The sequence below is a fragment of the Protopterus annectens genome, chromosome 5.part0, assembly GCF_019279795.1.
Source record: "Protopterus annectens isolate FY-2018-M chromosome 5.part0, PAN1.0, whole genome shotgun sequence".
Lineage (NCBI taxonomy): Eukaryota > Metazoa > Chordata > Ceratodontiformes > Protopteridae > Protopterus > Protopterus annectens.
The window spans coordinates 1744495570-1744520122 of record NC_056735.1 but is presented as its reverse complement, the minus strand read 5'-3'; the positions used below and the strand labels follow the sequence as shown (position 1 = coordinate 1744520122).

The window sequence follows — 24553 nt, the reverse complement described above, 5'->3', positions numbered from 1 at the left end:
CGACTTCGTATTGTATCAAGGGCATAACTAGAGTTATTCAAAGTATCTCAAATGTGTAAAAGTGCTTACATTGTGTATGCTTATTAGTATGCATGTATTCTGAAAAGTTTATTTGTGTGCAAAGTGCAACTATTTTGTGATGTACATTCAAAGTATAGCCATTTCAAAAAGTTACTTGTTCTGGATGTGTCTATTCGCAAAGTGTCACCATTGCAGAGTGTTTCTTGCATTGTGAAGAATTATCTAACAAGGTATCACCATTTTGGGGAAATTACAGTGTGCTGTGTACTGTTTATTCGCAAAGTGCAGTTACTTCAAAATGTTTGACTTTGAATTTCTGTCCAGTTCATTCACATCATGCAATTATTTGAAAATGTTTCTTATACTGATAAGAAGGGATTTCCTGCAGTACAGTAATTTTAAGAGTATTACAGTGCCCGAGCGACTTGTTTTGCAAAGTTATAAATACTGGCATAAATTTCTGGCATATGTGTATGTGTTTTTGCAGATTTGCAAAACCCTTCACTGGCCTTTACCCCTTGTATTCAATCAGAATATTGCAGAGAACTGGAGAATATTTGAAGAGTACGATATTTTTATACAAGCAGCTTATTCAGACAAAGATGCACACACCAGGGCATTCATTTTGCTAAACCTAGCTGGGTCAGAGGCCATCGAAAGAAAGCGTTCATTTATGTATGCATGGAGCAGTATATGAGGGAGAAGGTGAAAATTGTCATATTTTTGCACAGGCTGAATCAAGGGAAGACCCCGAGTGTTTGAAGTGCAAATTCAGGGAAATGTGTAACCCCAGACAAATATTACATTAGAGAGGCATTTGTTTTACACACAAGAGCAAAAACCAGGGGAAACTTTTGCAGCTTATATTACTGACCTGAGAAACAAAGCCAAAATGTGTTGGTTTGGTGACTTAAAAGATGAGTTATTAAAAGAAAGGCTTGTTTGTGGTATAAATAGTGCTGCTGTGAGAAAGATTTTCCTTCAGGACAAAGACTTAAAGTTGAGTAAAGCCATAGAGATTTGTCAGATCCATAAAGTTACAGAAAAACACACAAGTATGCTTGCAAGTGACAACAGCATGGTTTCCGCAGGTTGCAGCTCTGATGCCGAATGCCACTGTTTTTTCTCTCTTGGATGTAAAGCGTTCATTTTGGCAAGTGATGCTTGATTGCATGTCCTCATTACGAAATACTTTCAGTACCCTGTTTGGCAGATATAGATTCCTAAGAATACCATTTTCAATAAGTTGTGGAAGTGAAGTCTTCCAGCGTGCAATGGAGCAAATTTTTAAAAGGTTACCCTTGTGCCATAATAGTAGATGATTTATTGGTTGGAGGCAGTGGTGAAGCAGAGCTTGACAGAAACTTAAGGAAAGTTCTTGACAGAGAATGTGAAGTAAACTTAAAGCTTAATCCTCTGAAGTGTAAATTCAGACTACCAGACGTTACATATGTAGGTCATTCATTTACCAGTAGTGGCTTGAGAACATAGCCGCGGTGGTGCAGCGGTTAGCATTGTCACCTCACAGCAATAGGTTCTCCTGTTTGATTCTCAGCTGGAGCGCCTTCTGTGTGGAATCTGCATGTCCTCCCTGCGGTTGAGTGACGTCTAAAGACATGCAGGTAGGTGCTTGTGTGAATGGGTGTGCCTTCTTTGAAGGTTAGGCATCGGGCTGGCAACTCGGCGCTGTAAAATCCACTGCCAATCATCAGCGGACTGGAGTTCTGCTGTGGTGACCCCTAAACGGGAAAAGCCGAAAGAAGTGGCTTGAGACCCGACCAAGCAACCGGCTATTCTTGAGATGTCAGCACCACATTACATTCAAGCTCTACAGCGTTTCCTAGGCATGGTCAACTATTTGGGCAAGTTCATCCCAGGCTTCAGTGATTTGACAGCACTTGTAAGGGAGCTGATGTGCAAAAATGTTACATGGTCTTGGTTAGAACAACACCAGAAGACATTTGAATACCTCAAGCAGAAAATTGCCACCCCCACCTAAACTAAGATACTATGATGTACATAAACAAGTTATCTTTCTTGTGATGCTTCAAAATTTGGCGTTTGCACAAGTTATTCATCAAGAGGCCAGACCAGTTGCTTATGCATCTAGAACACTTACCCAAACTGAAATGCAGTATGCTCAAATTGAGAAAGAACCTTTTGGCAATAGTATTTGCATGTTAAAACTTTTATGATTATATCTATGGTCGAGCTATTCAGATTGAAATGGATCACCGACCTCTAGTTACTATTCTAAAGAAGCCTATGCATTCAGCTCCAGTGTGATTACAAAGAATGATGTTCAAATTGCAAAAGGTACAGCTTCAAAATGGTCTATACGAAAGGCAAGCTACTTTATCTAGCTGATACCTTTTCCAGATTGCCCAGAAATACAATGGAACAGCTTGATGCAGAGAATTTTGACTGTGACGTGATGGCATTGCATAATTTCTCTACCACTAGACTTTATGAGCTGAGAGATCACACACAGACTGATCCGGTTGTGCGAATGCTCAGCCACTACATTAATGCTGGATGGCCGTCAAAGCAATCTAGTGTACCACCTGAAGTGCAAACCTATTTTCCCTACAGAGATGAGATGTTGATGGAAGATGGCATCATTTTCAAAGGTCCTAAAATTGTTGTTTCTGCTTCCTTGCAACATGACTATATCCAGATTTTGCAATGTGGCCACCCAGGTTCCGCATCTACGAAGAGAAGGGTGAGAGAACTAGTATTTTGGCCTTCATTACTGAAATACATTGAAATACTTTCTTCCTGTTCAGTATGCAATAGTACTAAACGAGAACCACTTCAGCTAAGTCAGGTTCTTGAACTACCTTGGTCAACTGTAGCCACCAATATCTTAGAGTGGGACAATCAATATTACTTGATATTGGTAGATTCTTATTCGAACTGGTTTGAGACTGAGCTACTAACCTAATCTAACATCCACTAGTGTTAAGTTGAATTGTCATTTCTCAGTCCATGGTAGTCCACACAAAGTTATTTCTGACAATGGTACTCAATTTACTAGTCAGTTATTTCAGAAATTTAAGAGAGAATGAGACATTATACATGTTACTAGCAGTCCTGAATATACATAGTAAAATGGTCTAGCTGAATGTGCAGTGCAGAGTGCAAAGCAATTACTTGAAAGGTCAAAGCATGACAATACCGATGTCTTTTTGAATTTCCTTGATCTCAGAAACTTACCCCGTGATGATATCCTTGGCTCACCTGCTCAAAGACTTCTATCCAGGCAAACGAGAACAACTATACCGATTAGTTTAACTTTATTGAGGCCTAAGGCAAAGAACAACAGAACCATCAAAGCCCAATTATTCAAGAAGTGTTCTATCCAGAAATCCAGTTATGAAAAATCAAGCAGATTTCTTCGCCTGTTAAAGGAGAGGCAGTGAGGATACAAACGGCGAAGGTTTCGACCGGATTGGTCAAGTTACAGGTATATGTACTGAGTTGAGATCCTACTTTGTAGAATGTGAGGGTGTGGAATACGGATAAATCGCAGAGATCTTCCTGTACTAGAATCATTATTGCAACATTGTTCCTGTGATACAGACTCTAGATCTCAGAGCAAGTCAGACATTGTTCTCATCACAGAATGTGTCTTAACCCCTGCTTCATTCCTAAGGATGTCCCAGATGTTCCCAAGGTTGAACATTCCATAGAGACCGCTCCAGTTGTTGAATCTAATTCTCAGTTTGTCACACAATTTGGTCGTATCTCCAGGCCTAATGTGAAATACACAGTGACGTGGACATAACTGTATATATGTACCTAGTTCTGTATAATTGCATGACAAAGAACTATTTATATTAACTGCATGCCAAAGGTGATTAATAACATTGCATGATCTGCAGGCAGTCCCTAGTTTACAGACATCTTAACTTAAGGACAACCCATAGACAAGAACGGATTGCCACAGTGTCAGAAATAACGTGAAAATGAATAAAAATCCTTAAAGTTGACCAAATCTTACTTTGAAAATGAAGAATTATGTTGTACTTTGCTTTTTCCCATTTCCCAGTGTGTGAAGCTGCTCGCACGTCTTGTTACAACAGTTACTTCCACCTTCATGGAGAACAAGAGATCCGATTGGTTAAGAGATCGCTGTGTTGGTGATCTGATTGGTCAAGACCAATGTCTTGTACAGTATTGAAGCAGTTACTGTAGTGTACAGTAGAATAAGCAAATGACATTGCAGCTCAGTAGGGTTTAGGTGATGGCAGAGGTCTGAAAGTTCAGGAAAGAGTGGAAAGCATTTGTGGGTGATGCCTGTAGTACAGAAATGTGAAGTGAAGGTTAAGCTTCAAAAGAGGTAAGCTTAACATTTTTTTTTGTAGGAAAACTTTTACTATACTGTAGTGTATGAACATAGTTACTGTACTGTTGCACTGTACTTAGTATTATTTTTATAACTACAGTATACAGTACTATGTTTGATATTTTTTTTATTTGGAAGTGTTTCTAAAATGTCTTGTATGCAAAGAAAAGAAAAATAAATACTAGACTGAGGCAAACATTTGACTAAATGACATTTAATAAAGACCATATGTACTTGTTTTGACTTGCATACAAATTTGACTTAAGGATGGACTAAAAAACTGAAACGGATCTCGTCCTTAACATGGGGACTGCCTGTATTTCTCAGTCGGAGGTTGTAGATCAGAATGTATGTGCTGTATCTTTAAGAAGCATATCAAGGACTGAACGGGCATGTATAAATAGCAGACACATGCTGTGCCCAGTGCTATTTTGAGAGTGCAGCCAGAGGGTGACCATGTGTGATTGCAATAGCTAGTTTGTATACAAGTTGCCCAAGTTAAAGTCAGGAAAAGCCCATTGTCATGTGTTTGTATATAGTAAAGCTGCTTGAACAGAACCCACAAAGACTCTTCTATTGTATTCTGAGTAGGAGAGTGACACGTGTTTTCTCTGCACCTTTTCTGGTTGATTTTCTTTCAGGTTTTCCATATTATTTCTTTGCTGTAATCCAGGCTGTGTATTTACTAGCCAGCAACTGAATATTATCAAAAAAGCTTTTTCATTGGCACACCTTTCATTAGTTTCTGTTTTCACACTGGGAGAGCTAAAGTTATCCTGTTGATCAGTGTGTAGGCATCTTGGAAGTCTCCCGCAGGACATTCTTAAGACTTTGGAGTTCACACAAAATTGTTTTAGAAATGTGGGTCTTGCTGTCAACTAAGCAAATATGAGCCCAACTCCATCAAAACATTTTTTTCTTGGTGGGCCTCTATAGACATCCTCCTCAGCAAAGGATTCCTCCCAGATGAAAAACTGATCCATCTGAGAATTCCTTTTTATGCAAAATGTTTTCTAAAAGTCTATGCCAGGGAGATCCTTAAGTGGTTTGACTACATGGCAGCCTGCATCTTAATGATACTGGTTGCCCATGTCGATGTGGCAAAACTCCAGTTGTACTTGGGAATCAGGTGATAACAGCATGACCATTTATTACACACCAACAACGCTGTGCCTCCATGGATTAAGAAGGAGATCTCATGGTGCGCTCAGTGTACTCTTAATCAGGGGTGCCCTTCAGGGCACCACAATCCATAGTCATCCACACCAGGGAAGCCTTGGATCGAATTTGAGGGACTTGTTTGGGAGACTTGAGAGGGCTATATGAGCAGAAAACACACACAAAAGTATGATATAATGGCTGTCACCCATATATGATAAGGCGATGTTCTTTGTATTTCACTGTTGCAGTCATCACTTGTGGGTTATCCCTGCTGGGTAGTCCTCGGCTGGCCTGAATACCAGAGTAAAGGATTTCCCTCCTGCATTGGTTGTTCAGAGACCGTGGCTGACATCAGGTCATCAGGGCTATAAAGGGTGACAGCCAACACTATTACATTAGTCTTTTTTTGCCATGGAGCCTGAAGCAGAAGCAGTTTTGCAAGTGTGTCGGTTGGCTGTTGCCAGAGTGAGGAAAACAGTCTAAAGACAAGTACCCCATTGGGGAACATTTTCTTGCTTTTATCCGATGTCAGAGAAAGTCAGCAATTGTCTCAGTTGTGAAAGCAGATCCTACACTGAGACTTCCATTCTCTCTGCTTCACTTGTTTAGGCCCAGACCACAACATCCTTGGGTGCCGGTTCTGTGCCCTACAAACCATATGAAGGAGAGTTGAAATTATAGCTAAGCATTTTAGTGAGTCTTTTTCTCAGTGCGATATGGCGTCAGCCTCTTAACTGGCTACTGACTTATCTAGAAAAAAGAAAGAAAAAGATAGAGCTGGGCCTCCAAAAGTTAGGCAGTCTGACGACTCCGGTCAGAAGTCTGGTATTTTTCAACTCTGTGCTACAGCTGAACTCAGTGAGCTGCATTCGCAGCCCCTGACACCAGCCAAGGAACCATTGCAGGCCTCTACTGAGACCTGTTCGGAAGTTCGGTACGCTGCTGGATCCTCCTCACTCTGCTGGTATGTTGCCGCTTCCTCATGCGGTCAGATCCGGAGCCGCTTTGCAGGCACCATCTTCCACCGAGTCTCCACCAACTACTGAAGCTAGACTTAGAACGACGACAACACCGCCGGTTAAACTTACTTTGTATAAGACTACCGATTTGTCCAGGCCGAAGCCTTAGACTACACCCAAAAAGGTCCCTCCCCAAGGACCCAGTCACTGACCTACACCTAGCCAACCTGCTCCTCAGTTGCAGCAACTGCTCGGAATGGCAGAAGACTTGATGGTGCTGATTAGGGATAGCCAGCCCCATCCTCCCATCCCAGCCAAAAGAAAAAGGGACACCTCCCCTGAGGCCCTCTCCGACCAGGAATCAGAAGAATCTGTCCTTGAGGAGTCAGACATGGAAGACCAGCCATTAGCAGCATTTGAGGACTCTAATGCTGATGACCCCATTTCACCCCCCCCCCCCGAGGACCTTTCTTTTGGGGAAACCTTAAATTCCCTCAGAGAACTCTTTCAATTGGAGGCCGCAAGACTACCCTCAGTCTAGGGAGAGAGAGATTTCATTGACCTGCCCCAGCATAAACCTCTGGCCATTCTGCCTATCCTGGATATACTGGAGGATGTTTCTCTAGAATCTGCTCTTTCACCAGACCCCCCCCCCTCCCCCCCCGAACCCAGAAAACCAGGCAGATATTACAGGGTGCAGGGCACCCACAAATATCTTTTCAAGAACCTTACTGCAGACCTGAAGTCATTGCTTAAGGCCCTAAGAGAGCTAGGGCAAGCTCATCTAGAAATCCCATTCCAGCTGACAAAGAAAGCAGAGCTTTAGACAGAATGGGAAAAAAAGGTGTACACTTCAGTCACTTTAGCCATAAGAGCATTAAATTGTCAATTCTATATGCTCAAATTCCAGCAAAATGTCCTTGAACTGATTAAACAGAAGATCTGAAGTAGGAGATTCATTTGTCTGCAACCTGTGGGTTATGGATCCGATATCGGATCCGAACCGGCATGATTATCCAGCTATGGATCCGAGCTCTTAGCTCCTCCCCTCACCCATAATGCCCTGCTCTCCCTACATGACCTCAGATCTAGTTTGCCGCGCTGGTAACCAGGTCGTGGATCTTGAGCTCTTCAGCTAAAGTGTCATTTAAACCTAAAGAAAGCTTTATTTTCTTAAATTGTCGTGAGTTTTGAGTGATTGTGTTAGGTTCCCTATTATCTTGTGATAGTTTCAGTTTAAAATTTTTAATTTTTTAAACTTTAAGTTTTTACCCTCCCCTCGCTGGTTGGAGTTTGTGTGTGTGTGTATTGTTTGGGGCCTTGTGTGTGTGCTTGTGTAGCACTAGTTTTTGTCTTTTTTTTTTTTTTTTTGGTAAAAAAAAAAAAAAAAAAAAAAAGACTTTATTATGTCAGAAGCCCCTAAGGCAATATTTTCCAAGTGCTCCGAGTGTGGCCATAAGCTTTCCCCTGCTGATGGCCACACTCGGTGCATTCGATGCCTTGGAGTTGAACACCTCACTTCTGGATGTTCCATTTGTGCAGGGTTCAACCCCAGGGCATTGAAGGAGCGGAGGTCGAAGCTGGTCCTGGCGGGACTTCTACCCCCGGACTCGGCTCCTGTGGTGGGTACCGTGGCCTCGGTTCCCTCCTCGCCTGCTCCCCCTCCTCCACCTGGGACTCAACCTCCCGCTGCTAGGTTGGAGGAGAGAGAGGCAAGAAAAAAGGACCAGAGAGAGAAGCATCACAAGCGGCGGGCCGAGACCTCCGTCTCGGCCCCGCCAGCTAAGCGGGCTTCTCTCCTCCGGCCTCCTTGGCTGCTGGCCCCCCCCCCCCCCGGCTCCGGTCTCCGGTCTGCTTTTCACCGGGGCCTGAGGAGGAGGAGACCCGATCGCTGTCGAGGAGGCATTCAAGGCCTACCTCAGTAGCCTCTTCGAGATCAAGGGTATAGCCTTTCCGACGCCGATCTGGACCAGATGATGAGAAGGTTCATCCAGGCCCAGATGCAGATGGGAGTGCTCCTGCCTCCCCCCCCTCTGGGGGGGGGGGGCTCGACCCCATTTTTCAAGCCTATAGCTCCTTCTCCGACCCGCTAGCCGGGTTAGGAGCCGGGGCAGCTTCGGAGCCGGGGGTGGGTCGGAGCCGATAGTACTAGGTACTTCGGATCCGACCCTGCCCTCGAGTGTTTCGGATCCGACCTCTTGGAGCCTGGCTCCGAGCTTCGGATCTGGGGGACTCAGTGTGCCTTCGGCGCCTTCTGTGTCGGAGCGCACTGGTCCCTCGGATCCGAGTGTCTCGGGGCCGGCTCCGATCCACTCTTTGGATCCGAGGGGGAGCCGACTTTCGGATCCTTTGGTCGGGGCTGGCTCCCCCTCGGCTTTTGATGTAGTGGAGAGGGCTCTGTTGAGGGCTTCCGGACCCCCGGCACTTGCTTCGGCTCCGTCCCGCGCTCCATCTGCACTGGATCAGGCTTCCACCATCCGGCCACTGGAACAGCCCGCTTCAGTGCCCCAAGCTGTTCCTTTGGAACAAGACACTGTTTGCGAGGGCTCCTCGGACAGCCCCCCCCCCCCCCCCCCGAGGAAGCTCCTCGCAAGCATACGTGTAAAAGGAGGCACATGGACTCCCCCGAGTCTTTAACTGAAGACACAGATTTAGAGGAAGGGGAAGGCTCCCCAAGATCACACCCCGAGGATGTCTCCTTTGGAGACATCATGGAAATGCTTCGCATAAGGGGTGGGTAGTCTGCCCCCAAGTCTTCCTCGGACGAGTCCGTGTTCTTGGAGGCATTCGAAGCGGGCCCTTCTACCTCTTGGGTGTCCCCTCATGCCGACCCCCTGGTGGACCTTATCACCACCAGGGCGTGGAAGGAACCGTACACCGTGGAGCCAATCCCCAAAAGGCCAGACAGAATCCTTAGCCCCCCTGCAGACCGTGCCCATTGGAGTAAGGGGCCTCCGGTAGATGCCATGTTGACGGCAGCAGCCACCAAGAAGGAACTCGCACCGGAGAGTCCTTCAGTCCATCCTCCGAGCAAGGAGTCTCTGATGATGGACCGCTTGGGGAAGCGAATGTTTAGTTCTGCGACCTTCTCAGTGAGGGCGCTCAACTACTTGGCACATGTTACCAGGATGCAGTGCGATCTGATTAAAGAATACGCTGCATCCCCCCCAGAGTCCATGTCGGAGGAGGACAAACTTTTGAACTCCACCCGTATGGCCACTCTCCGATCCGTGACAAATACCTCTATGCGGTTGCTGTCCCATGCTACTGAGGGAGCCGCTAGAGCTGCAGGAGTAGGCCTAGTCACTAGACGCCAGGCCTGGCCCCGTCATTGCGATTTCACGGAGCCATTCAAGGCGTCCTTCGCGAACGCCCCCTTTGATGGTTCTGCCCTTTTTGGCAAAACGGTTCGTGACACCTTGACCCAGAGCGAAAAGGACGGGAAGACGCTGTCTGCCGTCGGAATCCGCTTCTCTGTGCCCCAGAGGTCCTACTCTAGGAACCAAAAGGGCCAGAAGAAGATGTGGTTCCGGAAGTCGCAGCAATCCCGACCCGCTCCGGACAACCAGCCCTTCCGTGGCAGAGGAGGACAGGGAGGACGCCGCCCCAGGGGCAGAGGGGCTCCCAGGAATTTCGGGTCCAGAGAACCTTTCTCTGAACGGCCCGCGCAGCCGATATCGGATCCATAACCCACAGGTTGCAGACAAATGAATCCACCTACTCAGATGGAACGTTATGGTAAGTACATAACTTCTAATTATCTTCCATTCCTTACAATAGTACTATCACAGAATTAATAGACCTCATACAGTCTAGCTGTCAGGTAGCCAAGCACTCCTTGCATTGTGGTTTTGATGCCTTATAAGCTTCTACCATGGCTACAGCCACAGGCTCAGTAATCAGAAGGGTATACCTGGTTAAGGGAGCAGCATTTGCCTGACCAGGTAAAATCCAAACTGCTAGAAGCCCCCCTTAGATAAAGACCAGTTGTTTGAGTCTAAAGTGGAGGAGGTCATTAAGAAAATGGAGGACAAAGCCAAGTCCATGCAAACTGTCAAGGACTTTTTACAGGTGCAACCTCCCAGGTTCAGCAGAAACTCCCCCACTAAACACTGGTCCTTTCCTTCTCAGACAAAACCTGCCCAGAGAAAGGGACACAGAACCCCTAGGCATCAGTCCCATAGCCAACAAAGACCCAGGCAGCAGTCTACTGCTCCTCCTAGACAAGGGAGCTCTAAACCGTCTCCCTTCTCCAAGGACTCTAGCTCTCTCCCCTCTGCCCTTAGTTCACCCAACAGGCTAGGAGGAAGACTTGCCCTCTTCCTAGAAAACTCGCAGGCCATCACCTCAGATCTATGGGTCCTAAAAATTACTACCAGTGGGTACAGATTCTATTTCAAAGAGAAACCAAAAAGGTCAGTTTGCCCAGATGTCCCTGCAAAATCAGAGGGCAGAAGCTATTTGTCATATCAGAAAGCTTCATGCCCAGGGTGCTGTAGAACCTGTACCAAAGGAACACACCAGAAAAGGATTTTATTCAAGACTGTTCCTGGTTCCCAGAAAAGAAGACACTTGGCACCCTATCCTAGACCTCTCCACCCTGAATCTGTCCCTCCTGGTTCCAAAATTCAAGATGCTGACTTTACAAAAAATACTACCTATGCTCTTGCCACAAGCCTGGCTAGTGATCCTAGATCTGAAGGACACCTACCTGCATGTCCCTATCAGACAGTCCTGCAGGAGTTGCCTAAGGTTCCAGAGAAGGGTCCCAGCACTTTCAGTTCTCTGCTCTGCCCTTTGGCTTAGCCACTGCTCCCAGAGTCTTTACCAAGTGCCTGGCTCCAGTCATTGCATTTTGCAGACAGAAGGGCATACACATTTATCCCTATCTTGACGACTGCATCACAGGCAGAAACCAAGGAAAAACTCCTGCAGGACATCTCCTCTGTGCAAACCCTACTAACCTCTCTGGGATTCACCATCAAATGGGAAAAGTCCCATCTACAGCCCACACGAATGATTACCTTCCTGGGCACCCTTCTAGACACCTCAGCACAAATGGCCTTCCTACAGTCTTACTTCACCCAGCTGGCACACAAAACACACCTCACTGTCAGAAAAATCCTGCAAGACTTGGGGATACATGGCCTCCTGCATCCTGCTAGTACCCCTTGCCAGGATACACTTGAGAAAATTGCAATGGTACCTAAGGAATCTCTGGTGCCAGTACTCCCAGTCACTGGAACACCTCCTGGTTCCTTGTCTGCGGAAGGAGTTCCTATGGTGGGCTGAGGACTGTAACCTAAACAAGGGTGGTCTCTCTGTTCTTCAGCCACACGGCCACACCATAAACCACAGATGATTCAGACATTGCATGGGGAGCTCACAAAGGAACACTATGAACTCAGGCCTTTTGGGAACAGGAGATTCAGGATCTGCTTATCAACACGAAAGAAATGTTAGCAGTGCACAGAGCAATTCTAACCTTCCCAGAACATCTGTCACCAGGAGTCCTTTTAATCAAGACAGACACAACTGTCATGTGGTACATCAACAAGCAAGGGGGCATCCATTCTTACCCCCTATGTCGCTTAGCTATGAAAGTCTGGCAGTCAGCCTCAAACCTGGGACTGCACCTAATAGCACAGTACCTTCCAGAGAAACAAAACACCCTGGCAGACCAATAAAGTGGACAACTCCTGAATCCACATGAGTGCCAATTGCACAGGAAGACCTTCCTTCTGATCAGTCAAATCTGGGGGGGGGGGCTAGACATAGACCTTTTTGCAAGCTACCAGAACTGCCAGCTAACAAAATTTTGCTAAAGAGTTTCACCCAGAAGCTTGGAGGGTGGGACAGCCTGTTTGTGTATGCTTTCCAACCACTGGCTCTGATACCCAGGGTGCTTCTCAAGATCAGAGAGGAAAGGCCAAGGGCCATCCTAATTGCCCCAGACTGGCCGAGGTAGCACTGGTACCCCATGCTGTTCAGTCTGAGCAGGTGCCCTCCCATCCACCTACCCCCCTCCACAGACCTTCTCACTGAACAGAGAGGGAAGCTACTGCACCCAGGCCTGGCCAATCTCAAGTTTAACCGCATGGTTGATTCTCAGAGGTAGAGAACACTACAGCCTTCAGCAAGTTTTGGACATTATTAAGGAGGCCTGCAGACCTAGCACCAGAAAATCTTACTCCTCAAACTGGAAAAGGTTCATCTGCTGGTGCAGCAGCAGAGACACAGACATTGCCGATGCCACTTTACCACTGGTTCTAGACTACCTGGCAGAGCTTCTAAAAAAGGGGTTGTCCTTCTCCTGTATCAAGAGTCATGGTTCAGCTATCTCAGCCTATGTCCAGGCGGAGTAGCCCTTGTTCTGTCAGCACCTCTTAAAACAGTTCCTTAGAGGCGTAGCTCACATTAGATCACCTAGAAGACCACCTGCACCAGCTTGGGATCTTAACTTTGTTTTGGAAAACTTGACCCCCCCCCCCCCCCCATTTTGAACCAACATCCTTAGCAGATCTCAAGTACCTGTCTTGGAAAACTGCTCAATTGCTAGCCATCACTTCAGCCAGGAGAGTATCTGAACTCCAGATCCTTGTGGCCACTGAGCCCTTCATCACCTTACACACAGACAGGGTCTATCCAAGAACCAACCCTGCCTTTATGCCTAAGGTGGTCTCTGAGGTAACCCTCAACCAGGCCATTCACCTACCTACTTTCTTCCCAAAGCCTACCAATAAAGGAGAAAAATCTTACATACCCTGGAAGAACACAGACAACTGAGGCTTTACCTTGATGGGACCAAATCAGTCAAAAACTGACCAGCTCCTGGTTTTGTTTGCCCCTGGGGCAGAGGGAAACCCCGTTACTAAGCAGACCATTTCCAAATGGATCTCTCATTGCATACATTTCTGCTATGCCTTCTCTGGAAAGAGTCCTCCTAAATCCATCCGGTCTCACTCCACTAGAGCAGCCTCTACCTCCACAGCCTTCCTGAGAGGGGTGCCTACCAAGGATATCCTGGAGGCTGCTACATGGGCATCTCTCCACACTTTCACTAAGCACTACTAGCTGGCTACATTTTCCAAAATTAGGGCAGGATTTGCATCTGCAATCCTGCAGGCCATGCTAGCATCCCCATAACCCATGTAACATGCCCCCACCCACTTCATCAGCTTTGGGAATCTTCCCACAAGTGATGACTGCAACAGTGAAACACGAAGAACATAGTACAGTTGTGTACACCTTCCATAAATGCAGATGTTCGAGTGTATTCACTGTTGCAGTCGTGTTTCCCTCCCACCTTTCCCCATTTTTCTATATGCTCTTTAGATGCTCCTGAGTATTGGGGGGGGTCAAGAAAACCTGATATAATGGCATTGTCTGTCACCCTTTATAGCCCTGACAACCTGACGTCAGTCACGGTCTCTGAACAGCCGACGCAGGAGGGAAATCCTGTACTCTGGTATTTAGGCTGGCCCAGGGCTACACAGCTGGGATAACCCACAAGTGATGACTGCAACAGTGAATACACCTGAACATCTACAGTTATGGTAAGCATACACAACTGTACTCTCTCCCACACAGTGAAATAAGGTGTTCTTCAGTTAAGTACAGAGTATAGATAATACTACAAAGGAGGCAAGCATTCATACATGCTGTGTAGGCCTAAGAAATAGCTGTGGTGGCAAGCATGGCTTTTGTTGCAACCTACATTTCCTCTCTGCAATATATTCTGGCAGACAGGCTGAACAAATGTCAGGCAACCTTCCCATAAATGGATGCTACACAGGGATGTCTTCCTGGTCGTAACCAAGATATGGGGTGTTTCATAAATAGACCTTTTCGCCTCTCATCTAAACAGGCAGCCTAGACTGTTTTGTAGCTTAGCAGCTCTAGGACCTTGGGGAAAATGCCTTCTCCCTGAATTAGATGGGTCTACTTCTTTATGTATTTACTCCCAATACCTTTGAATCCCTAGGGTTCCATTCATAATAAGGGAAGAAAAAACAAGCATCTCTTATAGCACCCTTTTGACCAAAGCAACCCTGGTTCCTCCCTGGAGATCAGTCTGGTGAAAGGAAAGAGGCAATATCTACCTTTTGCGTGTTACTGGCTTTGAACAAAGGTTCCTTGTTGCATCCTGTCTTGGCCACGCTAAGACTTGCAGCTTGGATGATTTCACATTGATCTCTGGTAGGTAAAGGTACTCAGCAGATGTGATTAAAATTATGAGGGAAGCTGGGGAATTAAATATTAGAAAATGCTACTTAGCCAAATGGAAAAGATTCTGGTGCTATTCCAGGAACCTTGACCTAAATTAAACTGAAATGGCTTCTTGTTTTTTCTTTATCCCCCCCCCCCCCCCCCCCAAGACATTCACAGTTTTGGCCTAGCTTACACATCATTAAAAGTTCATGCTGCTGCCACTTCAGGCTGTCTAACTGTGGGTGTACTACAAATTTTCTGTCAAGCATTTCCTAAAAGGGGTCATCAGTCTTAGACTGTCTAGAAAGGAGATTGTGTACAAAAAGAGTAATCCTGGTACCTTTTGAAACTGCAGTTTGTACTTCCTTCTAGCTTCTGTACTGGGAAACACCCTTTGGTGGCTGTTACCTCAGCTAGGGGAATTTCAGAGATCCAGACCTTATTTAACAAAGAACCCTTAGTTTTTTACCAGGAAATGGTACACCTCTATACTAACACTTCCTTGCTGTGAACTGTCCCTTAAGACTTTATTTTACCAGTCTTCTTTCCAAACCCACAGAACAGAGGTGAAAGGACCTTTCATTTCATAGATATGCATAAGACAGCTGAGGTTCTGACTGCAGAGAACCAAATAATTCAGAAGGCCTGATTAGCTATTTGTCTTTTTTGCAAAAAGGAAAGAGGGTAAATCAGTAAACAAGCGGCCCCTTTCCAAAAGGTTTGCCATATGCATCTCCATTGTTTTTCAGCACATGGAAAAGTTATTCCAGAAAACATCATAGCCCATTCCACTATAGCCACTGCATCTGTCACATCCTCCCTCAGGGGTGTTGCCACACAGGCCATTCTTGAAGCAGCAATCTGGTTATCAGTCCACACTTTTCTCTACTACTACAGTCTAGGGTGCAGCTTCCATGGTTAAGGTAGGATTTATCTCTGCTTTCTTGCTGGGCTTTTTATCGTAGCTACTGGTATACATCTCCCATTTTGCTTTTGGAGTCTTATCAAAGGTGAGGACTGAAACAGTGAATGCTATGATGAACATAATATGGTTGAGCCAGGAACTAAATATTCACTGTTGCAGCCCAGGTAACATCCTCCTTCCCCCTAGTCTGACTAGTTATTCAGCCGGGGTGGCTCCCTTTTTCCTTTTGCATCTTCACTTTCATTTCCCTACTAGACTTACACTCACTATTTTTTTTCTTTTACTTCACAGAGAGGGGGGATTAGTGACCTCTGAGGTGCATCTGGTGCACTCAGGACTGTTCCACCTGGTTCAGTGGGACTTTTGCAAAGAGGTCTTCTACCTGGCTTGTTTGTTGGGGGGAAGAATATTCATTAGATTGCACCAGCTGATGCATCTTTTATATCATAGACATTCTCATGCCTTAGTGGAAGAGCCCCTGCCAAAGCCTTGGTGGAAGGGAGAGCTCTGGATGTCAGGTTAGCTAGATGGGCTACCAGCACTCCGAATTTTGCCAGAAGTGAGTACTGCAACAGTCAACTTGAATATTTACATATTTGTGGAAAGTTCCTAATGCAACTGTTGTATGTTTTAGTATATCACTGTTGCATTAATGTTACCTTCCCATCGTTACCTCTTACCTGTTAAGGCATTCTAAAGCAACTGTTGTATGTTTTTAGTATATTACTGTTGCATTAATGTTACCTTCCTACCATTACCTCTTGCCTGTGTTGAGGCATCCTAGGCAGTGCTAGGATAGCTTATTCCCATGCAGTTATCCCTTCCCTTTCTTTGCAGGGTTTGAAGAGACTTGGAGGAGTCCTAGTGATATTTATCATATTGATATTCCACAAAAGAGAACTTATCTGCCCTGCAATGGAACAGCAAAAGTTAACAGTCATTCCTTGAAAGCCTGTAAAAGTTAGCTGCCTTCAGGAAAGCTCTGAAGGTCTTTGCCCAAACCGGTCTTCTTCTTTTTTATAGAGATCCGCTCGAACTAGTGGTTTGGGCACAAGTGGAAAGTGCCCTGAAACTTTGGAAGCTGGCTTGTTCTCTCCTTGCCAGGATATAACCCCTATAGTTTAGGGTATTGCAGCAGTGATCATTCGAACATCAACTGTTAAGTTATCTTACACAACTGTACCCTTACCCACCCCACCCAAAAATAATAACATACTGTCCCTTCTTGGCTTGAAATCTGGTGGCCTTGTTCATTAGTCGTAGGGGTAGATACTGTCATGTCTCCCTGGGCAAGAAAGCTATAAAATGGCAGAAGAAGATGTTTGTTTTATATAGGGGAACATACTCATGTACTGGGGGGGGGTGTGTGTGTGAATGCCTGCTATGTGTGCTGAGCTCGGCAAGTTGAGCTGTTTGTGTCTGAAATGGTGGGTGTTTGGCCTTCTGTGGCTGAAGTCTCTATAGTAAGGACTATTGCAGCAGTGACCTACTCATTGAGCTAAGTTTCTATGCATTTGCTTTTTCTACAGGTAGAGTCTGTGTAGACTGTTCTCAAATGTAGTCAGAATAAGCCATACAAGCTGTCACCTTTTCCCTGTTCAAGCACTTACATTCACTAGATGTTTCTTTGTTGTTGCGTCTTTCGGCTTTTCCCGGTTAGGGGTCGCCACAGCGGAACTCCGTTCCGCTAATGATTTGTAGTTGATTTTTATGTGCCGAGTTACCAGCCCTGACGCACAACCTTCAACGAAGGTACGCCCATTCATGCATGTCTCCACGCAGAAGACGCTCTAGCTGAGAATCGAACCGGACAGCGTCTTACTGTGAGGCGATAATTCTACCGCACTACCACCACCGCGGGTTCACTAGATCTTTCTTTGACACAAGGATTTATCTGGCCTTTTTGCGAAAGGTTAAGGTTGTTTTCCTTCTAAAAATTCTGTCATGTCTTCTACATAGTTAACAGATATGTGCTTCGAGCACTTAGGCTTAGGAGCTTTGTCATTTCTTTGTGGTCCCTCACACCAGGCTCCATGTGAGAGTTTTTCATTGAATTTCCTCCAGGTGCAGTGGTCCTATCATTCTGATTCACTTAATTCTTTTCAAGTCTTCAAGGCACATCCATCATCCTACCTATCTCTAATTCTATCTGGTAGCATAGGTAAAAGTGTAATTTGCAGATGGTCTAAGGGAATTTGGCACCTCAAACTCTATTTTACTTCACACACACACACACACACACACACACACACACACACACACACACACACACACACACACACACATGGAGTTGACAGTTGAGTTCCATGACTTCCTAGTGGTGATGCACTTTCTGGAGGAGGACAGATAGAGGTGCTTGCCTTCTCATGTCGCATGAATGCTAATTGTTGGTCAGTAGCTAAGAAAATATTTCACTGTTAGAGATTTGTATTGTGCAGTCTCTGCCTCTGTAGCAAACACCAGGATGTCCTTCATGGATGCATCTGCAGTCATAACAAATGGGTTGTCCTGTCGTCAGGCAGCCCTTCGGTCGGCTTGTCCTGTCGTCAGGCAGCCCTTCGGTCGGCCGGATTCCAAAGTCTGGGTCCGGCTTCGGCTGATGTCGCATTTCACCCGACGTCATCTCTGCTGGTCTTCGGGTATAAAGGCATCAGCCGACGCCATTTTCCCCAGTCTTTCTTGCCGCGTGGCGCCCGAAGCAGAAGCTGTTCGCAAGTGCCGGTCGGTCAGATCCAGAGATTACTACTACCGAATACTACTTGAAGACTTCTAAAAGCTAAGTACCCGTTGGGGACTCTTTCTTGCCTCAGCCGATGTCAGAAAAAGTCAATAACTGTTTAACTTGTGGGAAACAAATACCTCATAAAGATTTCCACTCTTATTGCCTGCCTTGCTTAGGCCCAGACCACGGCGTAGCAGCCTGTTCGGCCTGTGCTTCCTTCAACCGACGAACGCTTAGGCGTCGGTCGGAGTTTGCTGAACAGTTTTTCGGCTCAGATTTTGCGTACATTATGCCGTCGGATCCTCCGACTACCCAAATTGTTAAAAAACGCAAAGAAAAAGACCGACACTCGCGGTCCGGTTTCGGCGAAACCACGGTTAAGCAAGCGAGTGTCTCGGTTTCGGCCGAAACCGAGAAAAACGGTCAATCTTCAGCCGAATCCATGACTACTACTGAGGCTCCTGCTACCTTAGTTGAATCGGCCTCAGAAATTTTGCCTACAATTGTGGTTCCTAGTGATTTATCAGACACCATCCCTTTGGATGTCTCTACCCCAGCACGTGGTGCTGCTAGACCTCCTGCAGCCATGTCTATTCAGGCCTTTGCCAGGGCTAAAGCAGCCAAATCTGTTAAATCAGTGCCTGTTAAGCCCCCCTCACACAGGCCCACTTCAAGTTCACAAATGCTTACTCTGGCAGAGGATTTAATATCCTTAATTAGAGGATCCCAATCTCACCCAGACAGGGCCTCTCAGCCCCCAGAAAAGAGACCTAGAGCAGAGCCCCCCGAGCCAGTGTCCTCTGATGATTCTGCGGATGACTCAGAAATTACAGACCAGCCAGAGGCTCCTTTTTCTACTTATGAAGACTCCGATGCTGAAGAATCCATTCCAGCTGCCTCTCCACCAGAGGAATTTTCCTTTGGGGAAACCTTACATGCCATGAGAGAACAATTCCAATGGCAGGGACAAGATTTCTCAGATTCCAGAAAAAGGCTTAGGACTTTTCTGCACTTACCTCAACATAGGCCCTTAGCTGTACCTCCTGTACTTCCTGTTGTGGATGATGCATTTAATGATGTTTGCACTGCTCCTGATTCTTTACCTCCAGCCCCTGCCAAACCAGATAGATTTTACAGGGTGCCAGACACTCATCACCACCTATACAAGGCCCCACTTGCAGATCCTGAAACTATATCCCAGGGGCCTAAGGCAGTAGCCTCGACCTCAGCAAAAAACCCTATTCCTTCTGAAAGGGAATCCAGGTCCTTAGAGATGGGGGAAAAAAGTTTACACCTCTGCTACTCTCTCAGCTAGAGCTTTAAACTGTCAGTTTCATATGATCCAATACCAAGAGTTTATGCTTGATCAGTTAACTAAAAAGCTGTCCTCTGATGACTCCTTAGATAAGAAATATGTATTAGAAATGGTGAATAACATCCAACAGGTTAGTAACCATTCTTTAAAATGTGGCTATGATGCACTGGAGGCTTCATTTAGATCAGCCATGACTGGCACAGTGATAAGAAGGCATGCATGGTTGAAAGAACAGGTCTTACTGGATCATGTTAAAGCAAAGCTGTTAGATGCTCCTATGGATAAGGCCAGTCTATTTGGTACACCTGCTCAGCAAGTAATGAAGAAAATGGAAGAGAAGGCAAAATCTGTACAAACAGTTAAAGATTTCTTACAGGTTCAGCCCCAAGGTTTAGCAGGAACTGGCCTGCCAAAAATTGGTCCTTTCCAGACTCCATAAAATCCCAGAGAGGCAGGAATAGACGCTCTAGAGGCAGAAATCAATCCAGAGGAGGTGCCTACAGAGGACGACAGTGGCAAGGCAATAACCGAGGCTCAGACACAACCACTGCCACTGCAACAGGACAATCACAGTGACTTGGCTCTGACACCGCCTACCAGGGAGCAAATAGCAGCACCTTTAGGCGGAAAGTTAGCCTTATTTTCGAAAAATTGGCACTATATCACAAAAGACAAGTGGATTTTGCAAACCATAGACCAAGGCTACAGGTTCCACTTCCACACATTACCAGTAAAAGAGGAATGCCAAGCCTACCTCCAAATCAAAAAACAGAAGCTCTAAAGCAGATAGCAGAATTAGCAAAGATGAGAGCTGTGGAAAGAGTACCAATAACAGAACAGGGAAAAGGATTCTACTCCAGACTCTTCCTAGTACCAAGAAAGAGAAAAGTTGGAGACCTATTCTCGACCTGTCCATCTTAAACACATACATCATTGTCCCAAAATTCAAAATGCTGACCCTACAGCAACTTCTTCCCATGCTGGGCAAGGAGTGTTGGCTGGTAACTCTAGATCTCAAGGAGGCATACCTGCACGTCCCCATACGACCAAATTGCAGAAGATACCTCAGATTTCTTGCAGGATCAGAGCATTATCAATTCTCAGCATTGCCCTTTGGCTTATCTACTGCGCCCAGAGTATTCACAAAATGCCTGGCATCAGTAATCGCTCACTGCAGACTACAGGGAATCCAAATTTATCCATACTTGGACGACTGCCTGTTACAAGCGGACAACAAAAGCAAGCTGACAACAGATTTACAAAGGGTCATTTGCTTACTACAAACCCTGGGATACACAGTCAATTTACAAAAGTCAAGGCCGATACCATCCCAAACAAGAACATTCTTGGGTGCGGAATTGGACACAGTAAAACAAATGGCATTCCTAACTGCAGAAAAACAAAAAGAACTCCCTCTTTACTTCTTGGCATTAACAAAGCGGAACAAACTAACAGCAAGAAAAGTACTGCAGGCCTTGGGCTTCATGGCATCATGCATAATCTTGGTCCCACATGCCAGACTGCATATGAGAAAGCTACAGTGGTACCTAAAGAATTTATGGTCTCAACACAAGCACAGCTTAGAAACCGAAATCCCACTAATCCCATGCCTAAAACAGGAGTTCCTATGGTGGGCTCAAGCATGCCAGTCAAACCCAGGCTTACCCTTCCACAACTTTCAAGCAAGCCAAACCATCACAACGGACGCCTCAGACCTAGGCTGGGGGGCGCACATGTTGGACAAATGCATACAAGGATTGTGGACTCAAGACCAGCTGCATCTGCACATAAACCAAAAAGAAATGCTGGCAGTAAAACTAGCAATCCAGAAATTCAGACCATTCCTCAAAGAAGGCCATTTAATGATAAGGACAGACAACACCACAGTCATGTGGTACATCAACAAACAGGGAGGCACTCATTCTTATCCCCTATGCAGAATGACTCTGGACCTCTGGAATCTGGCTCTGAGCTACAACATCCAGTTACAGGCAATATTTGTGCCGGGAAAAGAGAACACCCTAGCAGATATGTTAAGCAGAACCACCTCGGATGCTCACGAATGGATGCTACACCCGGACATCTTCAAGGCCATCACAGAGAAATGGGGAATGCCACAAATAGACCTATTCGCATCCCCACTCAATCACCAGCTCAAAAAATTCTGCACAAGGACATGCCACCCACTTGCATGGAAGGTTGACTCTCTATCCTTCAGTTGGAAAGGCCTGACAGCATATGCATTCCCACCTCTTCCCTTGATGCACAAGGTACTACTGAAAATCAAAGAGGAACGTCCAAGGATAATCCTGATAGCTCCGAATTGGCCAAGACAACACTGGTACCCATTGCTGAGGAGCATGTCTCGGGGAAGAATGTGGTCAATACCCCTGATGCCTTTGATGTTCACTCAAAACAACTACAACATCATGCATCCAAACCTAAAAACCTTGCAACTGACTGCCTGGAACATCACATAGCAGCAACTAACCCAGACCTATCCCAAAGGGTTAAAGACATTATCCTTGAAGCCCGCAGACCTTCAACAAGAAGGAACTATGCAGGAAAATGGAAAAGGTTTGTCATTTGGAGTACTGAAAGAGGAAAAGATGTGTCGAACATAGATATTGCTAACATCCTGGAGTACTTGGCAGAGCTTCTACATACAGGCCTGTCCTATTCCTCCATCAAGATACATGCATCAGCTATTTCAGCAGAATTCAGCTTGATCCACCTGTCTTTTCGCATCCTCTACTCAGGCAGTTCCTCAGAGGGATCAAGAATGTAAAACCTCCTAGGAAACCACCATTACCAGCATGGGACTTGAACTTTGTGCTAGAAAAGTTGACACTCCCTCCGTTTGAACCAGCAGCAACAGCAGATCTGCAACACCTATCATGGAAAACTGCTTTCCTACTGGCAATTACTTCAGCAAGGAGGGTTTCGGAACTACAGGCCTTAATGGCAGTGCAACCCTTCCTAATCTTCCATCAAGATAGGGTGTCCATGAGAACTAATCCTACATTTATGCCTAAGGTGGTATCCAGAGTGTCTTTAAACCAGGCAATCCACCTACCTACCTTCTTTCCCAATCCACAGAACAGGGGGGAAAGACTGCTGCATACCTTGGATGTACATAGGCAGTTACGCTACCACCTGGACAGAACCAAGGGAAACAGAAAAACTGACCAGCTTTTAGTAGCCTATGCAACAGGAAGGGAAGGAAAAGCAATTTCCAAACAGACAATCTCCAAATGGATAGGAAATTGCATAAGATTCTGTTACTCCTACCATGGAAAACCAATTCCACAGAACATAAGACCTCATTCTACAAGGGCTACAGCCACTACCACAGCTTTCTTACGAGGAGTGGCAACCAAGGACATTATTGAGGCGGCTACTTGGACCTCCGTGCATACATTTGCCAAGCATTATAATTTACCTCTATACTCTAGATCCCGAGCAGGGTTTGCCACTGCTGTACTGCAAGGGATCCTAACTACACCATAATTTTTCTTTCTCCACCCCTAGTTTGGCTATGGTATTCTACCCATTTGTTATGACTGCAGATGCATCCATGAAGGACATAGTACAGTTTTGTACCTACCATAAATGTAGATGTCCGAACAGGATAGCATCTGCAGTCAGGATTACCCACCCTCCTTCCCCTCTGTGGTACTCCTAGGGTATTTACCCTCCTAATAGCTAGCTGGGGGGGGGAGTCTCTTATGGTGTATTTGTTTGTATATATGTACATACATGCTTATTTTTGTGTTTGCCTTCTACTTTTTTGGAAACATTGGCATTTATCCAAAATTTAGCTTTCCAAGAGGGCAACTGGCATCTGGGGCAAGAAACACTGAGGAAAATGGCGTCGGCTGATGCCTTTATACCCGAAGACCAGCAGAGATGACGTCGGGTGAAGTGCGACATCAGCCGAAGCCGGACCCAGACTTTGGAATCCGGCCGACCGAAGGGCTGCCTGATGACAGGACAAGCAGACCGAAGGGCTGCCTGACGACAGGACAACCCATTTGTTATGACTGCAGATGCTATCCAGTTCGGACATCTACATTTATGGTAGGTACAAAACTGTACTTTTCCTAACTTCTTTTCATCAAGTCTGCCTCTTGTGGGATGTTAAGATGCCCAGACCCACTCTTGACCAGATGTTTCTTTACACTCTTCCTTCATTTCCTGTGATGACAGGATTCATCCAGAAAGCAAGACTAAACAAGGCCAAAATGATTTTCATAGCTCCATTTTGGCATAGGCAAACTTAGTTCTCTCTTATTTTTGGGTTTGCCTCCTCCATAATCTTTTAAATTGCCTTCCTTCCAAAATGCTTCCTAACCCATCAAGGCAGCCTTATACTGACCTGCATGCTTTGAAGCCAACCAATTGTCTTTACCAATTCCAGTAATAGCGAAAAGCCCAGGTTTTCTTTGATAAAGTGTTAGCTGTTAACTCTGCTTACTGGGCCTGTATTAGGAAGATTTGGCAAAAAGTGGACTTATTTTCTCTGAGAACAGGTGATAAAGGTTGTTTGACCCTGGCCTAAACTGTCCTTCTGTAAAGGTCCTTCAGGCTGTCATGTTTTTTCATTTTTGCCAAGATTCTGCATTTGTAGAATTCTTGAAGGTCTGCTAGGAATTTTTGTTAAGGACCTTTCATATCAAGCCCCCTCCCCTCAGCAGTCAGGGAGCCCAGTCCTGCCTTGAAATATTTATCGTGTACTTGAAAAGCTGACTGACTGTTTTGTACTCGTAGTCTGTTCTGATTTGAAACTCCTCTCTTGGAAGACTTTTAATGGTGTCAATTAAGTCTGCTAAGAGAATCTTGGAATTACAGGCACTTTCTTGTGAACCTCCTATCTGGCTTTCTGTGGGGG

The 24553-nt window shown here is 45.6% G+C and overlaps 1 protein-coding gene across 1 annotated transcript in view; it reads left to right on the top strand.

Moving 5' to 3' along the window:
- LOC122802411 (chromatin assembly factor 1 subunit B-like) overlaps positions 1–24553 on the top strand; it is an 857184-nt gene that overhangs the window by 365889 nt on the left and 466742 nt on the right. The window lies entirely within an intron of this gene.